We start from the raw sequence: 9,183 nt of genomic DNA on the forward strand, positions 1-9,183 counted from the left end.
TGGGGAGAGTAACGAATTCCTGGGACAGAGAGAAGCATCCCCGTGTGTGACGTGCTTCACTTGCACGCACGTTCCCCTCTCGGGTTTCCCCAGGCCTGCGGGAGAGACAGAAAGGTTGCAGGAAACACACCCCCAGGTTGGAGACAAACCCTGAGGCTCCGAGAGGCTACCTGACTTGCCTGTTGTCACGCGCCTGGCAGATGCCGGGGTGCAGGTCTGCACCCCCCAAGCCCAACCTTGTGCTGCTCTAGATGGGAACAGGGCACAGGGACCGTCCCCACAGAGGGAGCGGGAAGGCGTGATCCCACGGGGCCGTGGGCCTTGGGAACCTGTGCAAGGCGCTTCACATCCCACCTAATGCCACAAGAACACAATCCGTTCATTTCTCTGCGGAGGCCGGACAAGGACACGTGCACAGCTGATACCTGTTTTGAAATACAGGCTTTAGGGGCACCTGGGTGGCTCAGTCAGTTGAACGTCTGACTGTGGATTGGGCTCAGGTCATGATCTCACAGTTCGTGGGATTGAGCCCCACATCAGGCTCTGCACTGACAGTGTGGAGCCTCCTTGGGCTTCTCTCTTTCTCTCTCTATGTGCCCCTCCCTCCCTCCCTCCCTCTCTTTCTCTCTCTCAAAAGAAATAAACCAACATGAAAAAAATCTTTAAAGGGAAACCTGGGTGGCTCAGTCGGTTGAGTGTCTGTCTCTTGATTCGGCTCAGGCTGTGATCCCAGGGTCATGAGATCGAGCCCCTGTACTGAGCGTGGAAACTGCTGGTGATTCTCTCTCTCTCCCTCTGCCCCTCTGCCCTGTTCATTCTCTCTCTCTCTAAAATAAAAAAATAAAAAATAAAATACAGACTTTAAATATATGAGTTGTTGGATTCTATACAGTTAATCTGTAACTAAGGTTTTCCAGGCATAAAAATAATGCTTCCACTATCACTACAATTTAATTTTACTTACAGCACGTTCGTAATTCCCAGGCATCTTTATAGCATTACTTTTACAAGTTTGCATTCATTTTTTTACAGCTCTGTGTGTGAAACTGCTTTGAAGATGAAAAGCACCATGTAAGATCTAAGTATTATTATTATTTTCTTTAGAAAAGAAAACTTTAATGCGCTCACTGATATCTGGAAGCCAGGAGATCTCCCCCCACCCCGTGAAGGAGGGCCCTGCACGGATGTGGTGGCTCCGTCTAACCTGAACTGGAGGGAGAGCAGGTGGGACGTCGAACGCTCACACGGTTCTCCGTCTGAGGTCTAGGTGTCTGCCAGGGCCTCTGTGGGCTCCCACCCCTGCACCTGACCTTTTGAATGCAAGGCACACAGACTGTGAGCAGTCAACGCTCCTGCTCCAGACCATGAACACTCGACACTCTTGCTCCAACACACACATTTTCCTAAATGCAAACATACTAGAAGGCGCTTCCACTGAGCTCAGACACTAGCGAGGAAACAGAGCCTAAATCCCAGTGCGGGGTCACCTGGGATGAGGGTCTGGAATGAGTGACACCAGACCCGATGACAAAACCTTGACAACACGAATACCTATCTAAACTCATCGGTTGTGTCTGAACGAACCTGGAGTCACTTAAACAAGAAGACACAGCACAGGAGGCTCCGAGCAGAACAGAATCTGTTCTCGCGTGGATGTTGTGGCAGCTGCCGTGTGTCTCTCCCAATGTGACTTTGCGACGTCAGTTACTTTAGGGTCAGAGATACACCCCCCAGCATAGGCATCCGCACACAGTTGGTCTGATAAGGCACCAGGTTGTCTGACTGGGAGTTATTCCAATTCAACCATAATCTTTTCTAAAAGCAAAGTCACAGTGAGTCATTTCTGAAATCTAGTGGAAGACACAGGGGGTTGAATAACATTCTGGTAACTAATAGGAGTATCAACTGTAGCAACGCCTGGATTGGATTTGGTGACTGGTCCGGGACGGGCCATTAGACAAGCCCAAGGTGGTACCCAGGTTGGTAGGCTTGGGCATGATGAGGGCAGAAACGCAGGCAGGGCCACTGGGAGGAGAAAGGCCATGGAGTCAAGGTCGACGTTGACACGTGTGTGTGACATGTGTGCTGTCCTTGGGAGGCAGAGAGAGCACATGCGGGTTCTGGGGCCGGAACTCCCATTGGGCCCGTGGGGTTTAGATGAGGTTTGGATACCCTGAGAGGGGAGTGAAGGATATTCCCAGCTATCTTTGGGAGTGTGTTCAGGGTGCCAGATCAGAGAGAGGGGCCAGAACAAAGGCTGGCTGGGGGAGTGGGGGACACAGAGGCACCGGGGGAGCCTGATGTCTGGAAAAGACTGTGTGCGAGAGAAGGTTTCCATGCAGACCACAGCTGGCTCACCGCCTTGGGCCCTGCGTGACTCAGGGCAGGAGGACATGCCTTCCCCAGGGACTGACGGCCTCTCTGCACAGACGTCGTCTGTGATCTAAGCAGGATTGCCACACGAGCCCTGACCCCGGGAGCTGACCCGCCCCTCCTGCCCTTGCTCTGATTGCGGTCACCTCCTTTGTGCTGTGGCTGCACCGGCAGCCTGCACGCTGTCACCAGACCAGTGCCTCCCGGCTCTCCCCAGAAGCGAGCAGAGCCCATGTGACTGGTTCTGAGCACTGGAGCGTGAATGTGCAGGACGGTGGCCTAGTGTGTGCTCGTGTGGTCCCACATGGGCAGACTTTGTACACCCTCTGTCTGTCCTCACCTGCTGGTGGGCACAGAGGCTGCAGAGGGGACCACGTGGCTCAGGGTCTCGAGGGCACACATAGGACCGTGGCTAGAGCAGGGACAAAGCCTTGTGGCGTTCGTCACCAGAGTGTGGGGATGCTCGTTACAGCGCTGAGCCTCTCTGACTGATGCACAGACAGTGCCCGCTGGAGCCGAACTGCAGAACAAAACTGCAGGCCCTGAACGCAAGCGCTCCCAACGCTGGAGAAGCCCGCTCTCTTCTTAGGCTCTTCCTCCGGGAGCCTGGCACGCACGGAGACAGACGCTGAGGGTGTACATCACGCGTATCGACAAGGGAGTGTGTCTGGCAAGTCAGCGGTGGTGACCAGGCGGAGGTGGGTGGGAGACGGCCGAGCGCCAGATGCCAGTGGAAGTGGTAAGGACGCACATCCCTTGGCCCTACTGCAACAGGCAAGGGAGGCTTCGGTAAGACCGAGCTCAGCTTCCAGTACCGGAAACAGAGCTGGGGACCGACAGCCGGGACCAGAGTGGGATCAGCGGGTGGGGGACAACGAGGAGGAGCATCGGGGTGGGGAGGGTCTTGCTGGACCAACCTAACGGGACTCTTGTGGGGGTCAGGCCGAGGGCATCGAGGCTGGGGGTGAGGAACCCCGTCAGGTGGCAAAGGCGAGCACAAGGCCAGAGTGGGGACCCTCGCTAAGCTGACTCAGCAGGACTCTCACTAAGACTGAACTGTAGGGACCAAGGACCAGGCCCAGTTGAAAAGAAGGCTCCCAGGAGGTTGTCTAACGTTCGGTCAAGGACAGAGTCCTCGCCACAAAGCGGCCAAGAGAAGGTGCTCTCCACGGGGCAGCATCCTCTCTGGAAACTTCCGCAGAGGGTTTGCCGTCAGACGCCCAAACTTCGAATGGGAGAGCTTGCAGCCTGCTGACTAATCTCACCAGCAAAACGGAAGACTGTTTGCATGCGGGAAGCGGAGGCTGCAGGGATGCGGCATCTAACTGTGGTGCCTCATTTGTGATGTGATAGGAAAGTAATTTTCTCTGCATACATAGCCTCAGTATATTGATATTAACTAGAAAAACAAATCCCTTCCGTAGGCCAAATGAGCAGATGGGTTGTGAGCATTTTAAGAATAGAAAGAGGTCACGTAGCATGTGACGGTTCAGATAAACACTGAGCCTGTCAGGCCACGGAAGGCAGCCCCTGGCGCTTGTCTGCCTCCTTCCCTCCTTCTGCCGGAGGCCCGGGAGCTGAGTCCCCCTCACCTCCCCTCTGCTTCCCCGGGGCAGTGGTCTCAGACCTGCGTGTGCATCTGTGCCACCGGGGGGGCTCGCTGTGCCCCCCAGGATGCCCAGCCTCCCCGGTTTCTGCTCCATTGCTCTGGGGTGGGCCTTAGAATTTGTTTTTCTAAACACACATAGTACACACACACATACACACACGTGCACGCACACATGCACATATACATACATATGTGTACATGCGTACATGGGCACACACGTATACACAGGACACATATATAGGCATATACATGCATGCATTCACATATGCACACATAAACACACATGTACACACAGACACACATGCACACATATGCACACACGTACACACAGATACATGTACACACAGACACATATACGCACGTACACACATATACACACATGTAGACACAGACACACATATACACACATGTACACACAGAGATGTACACACATGTACACAAAGACACACGTGCACACACATACACACATGTACACACATACACACCCATGTAGACACACACAGACACACATATACACACACAGACACACATATACACAGATGTACACACAGACACACGTACACATACATATGTACATGCACACACATACACAGACTGAATTTTACATTTGCTTTCAGGGGTTTGGGAATTTCCTGAACACCAGGATAACAACTCTTAATATTCTAAAAACAAGCAAAAAGGGGCAAAGTGAACAGGTTTCTGAGATAACAAAGCACAAATATTTGGAAGGGAGTTTACCGTGTCCGTGGTAGATAAGAAGAGAAGACCAGTGGTCCGACACGGAAGAGAAGTCGTGGGTTTGTGGCTGGTGTCCCTCTGCGGCATGGGCCGCGAGGAGTCGGGCTGGGCGCACGGTGGGGCAGAGCAGGTGCCCGGGGAGGTGGGCGGCCCGAGGCGGGTGTCAGCGCTGAGCCTGCAGACGGGAGCAGAGCCGGCTTCGTGCGGCTGCCGTGTTCCCTCCTGCTCCTTCCCCACAGCGAGTTGGGGCTCGTCCGAAGCCCCGCTGCCCCCTCCGCGGGCTGGATGGCCGTCCCTTCCTTGTCCAAGCCCCTGCCTTCTCCCTGGAGGGCAGAGCGAGGACGCCATGCCCTCCACTCTGCTTGTCTGCGGCCTCGGGCCCTTCTGTGTTGTCGCCTCCTCCGGCCTTGGTAACAGCCACCCCGAGAAAGTAACAGAGACGCTACCGCCCCGCGTGCAGCAACCTTCCTATCTCGTCCACCTGCCAGGAGCAGCCTTGCTCTTTCTGCGCACAAGTAAGATAAACAACGGCTTTACCCTTCAATAGACCTGAGATAAAATCCCACCTCTGCAAATCTCCAACCGTTGACTGTGGACAAGTTACTCGTCCTGAGACTGTCTTCCTGTGTGTCGGGCGGGGACAAGGCCGCTGTCTCTTAGAGTTCCTGGGACTGTTTGCTAACATGCGAGGCCAGTCACTCAGCTTGGTGCCTGGCATACTGCCGGGGTTCAGGGCATGTTCTTTTCCTTCCCCTGCTGCTATGTTTTCCACGTTGGGAATAAAGGTAAGCAGCCCCGTCCTCAGCCACAGCATATGGAAGCCAGGAGATTCATCGTAAAGCTGTCAGAGAAGATGCGGACTGTAGCTCAAATTAAAATATCTGTGTTCATTGCATCTTTGTGCCAAAGGCACACTCGCTTGACATATGTCTGCAGCACAACATTTGCAAGTAGAATGACACTTTAAAAAACTTTGCAATAAATATTTTGCTTTTTGGTTACTGCACAGGATGTATGGATTCCCGCTCTCTCCTGTCTGTGCCGCATGACTTATCATTAGGACAGTTCACACTAAGTGCTCATCACGCTCCAAAAGCCTTCCACGTCTGATGGATGTTCCTCCACTCATTTCAGGCAGGTGAAAGGATGCCATGGGCCTCAGAGAAGCTCTGGGGCCAGGAGGGGGACGCTGAGGCAGAGAGGCTGACGGCCATAAATGTTCATCCGGGAGCTACTTTGTGTTCTGCACCAGGTACAACTGGGGACGGGATGGAGGTGAAGGAGACCGTCCCTGGCTTCCAGAAGCTCACGGCTGACGTCGAAGGACACCCCCAGGTCATTAGTGAAGAGCGGCCAGCCTGTGCTTTTCCGGATTGGAGCCGGCTTGGTGCTCTGTTTCCCAGGACCACGACTGCCTGCGGGTCCCAAAGCCCCGCGGTTGCACTTCACGTGGACGAGGGCTGTTCCGGCCCCTCGGAGACCGCCTTCGATGGCGGGAGTGGGAGGGAGGGTTTGAGCACAGAAGCAGGCTGCTGGCAGTGGCACGGAACAGATGCACGTAAGGACTCGACCCTCCATGGCGGTGGCCGCGGGTGGGCAGGAGACACAAGGCCGCTGCTGCATCTGGTTTGGACCCCGAGTCGCTTTAGATCCTGAGGCCGGCAGTTTGGAGGGACAGGTGGGTTGGCACGGGGCCAGCAGGAACGAACGAGACCCCGTTGGGGAGAGCTGGACCCCCTCCAGCCTCCATGACACGGGACCGGAGGGAAGCTCGGGCTTATGCCCGGAGCTGCACAGATGTGCCCTGGACTCAGAGAAGCTGAAGAAGGACACGAGACGTGCGGGCCTGGGAGCTTCCTGCATGCATGCCCACGGCCGCGGTGCCCGGCCCCCACGGCAGCCCTCGGGGTGCTGGGGCGGCTGCCTCACTCTGCCTGCGAGGCCTTGTGCAAATTTCTCCCAGGACCATCCTCACCAGCCACCAGGGAAGGACATTCAGCTGTCGCAGAACAGAGCTGGCACAGGAGACACGTGAACAGGGCTTCAAATACAGAGCGGAGTTTAAATTGATAGAAGGCTTTGGAAAATGACTCGAAGACTGGACCAAAAAAACTTTAAACATTTTATCTCGCTTTACCAGTTAATTGTGCTATCATAAATCCAGGTGAAGGAAATAATTCTTTAAATTTTCTTTTTTAATGTTTATTTATTTCTGAGAGAGAGAGAGCCCCCGCACCAGCTCCACAGGGTGGACACAAGACAGTGAGTACGGAGATAAACACCCGCGTCCCGGAGCCATCCCAGAACGTGCCGGAGCCAGGCCAACTCTGTTCAGAGCGAGGGGAACCCAGAGAGAAGTCCCACTGAGCGGGGAAATACCGAGGACGTGGTGGGATCTGGTGGTCAGAGCACCTGCCACTGGGGGAGCCGGAGAAAGGGTTTGGGGATGTGCCGAGCAAAAGTGCCAGGCTTGGGGGCCACCTGTCCTCAGGGAGAGGGTGAGGCTTCGGGGAGAGGACATATGTGGTGACGAGCCCTGAGGTGATGAGGCGTGCTGTGGAGGGGAGAAGCAGCCAATGATAGAAATTATTCCAGAAACCTGGAGATCCACCAAAGTCTAGCTCTGGACCTTCCAAAAAAAGAGTACTATGGATGAGAAGCCACATACCTTGTTACACGCGGAGAAGCGGACGTGCCTGCGCTGAAGCCCGGCCCGCCCCTGCCTCCTCCAATCCTCGCCGGGAGGGTCAGAAACTCAGGAGAAAGGAGTGGAAAGCGGCCACGTGAGTGAATTCCCTCCAAATCCAAACACGCACGGCACATAAAACCCTAAGAGAGGAGTCGCCTGAAGGAGTTATTTTCACACGAGCACAGGATGAGGAGAAATCACAGACCAAGTCAGAATTTAAAAGCTCAGAAGAGAAACGGGCAAAACCTGGAGATCCGTGAAACGACAGTTGAGTCGACATGAGGGTGACATTCAAGCAAAGCCAAGAGCCATCTGGCTAAAGGTGGAGACGAAATCACAAAGGGCCCAGAAGGGGATGCATTTGGTTTAAAAGGTGATTAGTTGTGGAGCCTGGGTGGCTCAGTCGGTCAGGCGACCGACTTCAGCTCAGGTCATGACCTCGCAGTTCGTGGGTTCGAGCCCCGCGCTGGGCTCTGTGCTGACGGCTCAGAGCCTGGAGCCTGCTTTGGATTCTGTGTCTGCCCCTCTCTCTACCCCTCCCTTGTTCACGCTCCGTGTCTCTCTGTCTCTCAATAATAAATAAACATTAAAAAAAAAAAAAAGGTAATTAGTAAATGGGGTCGGGGCACCTGAGTGGCTCAGTCGACTGAACGTCTGACCGCCAATTTCGATTCAGGTCGCGATAGGATGGTTTATGAGTTCGAGCCCCACATTGGGCTCTGCACTGACAGTGTGGAGCCTGCTTGGGATTCTCTCTCTCCCTCCCTTTCTGCCCCTCCCCTGCTCGTGCTCTCTCTCTGTCTCTCAAAATAAATAAATAAACATTTTATTTTTAGAAGTTAATAAATAAGGGGTAATGAGCGAAGTCTTGAAAATAGACAAGAGTAGGAATGAAAATAACCAGGAAAGAGAGAAAACACCACAGAAGTACAAGCTGAGCCACAAGATAACACAGCCTGTGTCTAAGTGTGGCTCCTTGAGGTGACAAAGTCGATGCAACAGAATGGGTGTTTGAGCTCTCGTCCAGGGACAGCAGGCTTCCCGTGGCCAGCACCTTCCCGCGATCCCGGGAGCACTGACGGGGGGCCAGCTCCAGGACGAGCCTCAGGAAACCCCTTCCACTCCAAGGACCAAACAAACCGAAGCGGAAACGGTCAGCTTCCAGAGCCTCTGGGCAAGAGGACCGAGGAGCTGAAGAGTGAAAGCCATCCAGATAACGTCGGAGGCCGAAGCTGGACCTCACTTTCAGGAAAGACTGTGGAAGCCAGGCCGAGTGCGCTAAGGCTGGTCCCCCAGCCAGTGCTCGGGGGGTCGGGGGGCGGGGCTCAGGAGACGCCGTGCACCCCGGGCATCAGGGAGAGGCTCCAGCGGACGAGCAGTGAGTGGGGAACGTCCACCGAGGGACGGACGGCGAGCACCGAGTATGTGTGTCCACACACCTGAGACCAGAAGCAAAATGGGGACGGGGTCGAATCGTGGTACGTGAACGCTCGTGTTCCGGGAAAATGGAAAGCATACAAACAAGAAGAGGCAAGGGAGAAACAAAAGGGGATCGTAGGGGAGGTTCACCGATTGTCATAAAGGACTTCACTTCTATTTATTTTTTTAAACTTTTTAAAAAATTAATTTATTTTTGAGAAAGCGAGAGAGACAGAGTGCGGTGGGGGAGGGGCAGAGAGCGAGAGAGACACAGGATCCAAAGCAGCTCCGGGCTCTGAGCCGTCAGCACAGAGCCCGACGCGGGGCTCGAACTCATGAACCGAGACATCGTGAC

The sequence above is a fragment of the Leopardus geoffroyi genome, chromosome D2 (genome assembly GCF_018350155.1).
Source record: "Leopardus geoffroyi isolate Oge1 chromosome D2, O.geoffroyi_Oge1_pat1.0, whole genome shotgun sequence".
Classification (NCBI taxonomy): Eukaryota; Metazoa; Chordata; class Mammalia; order Carnivora; family Felidae; genus Leopardus; species Leopardus geoffroyi.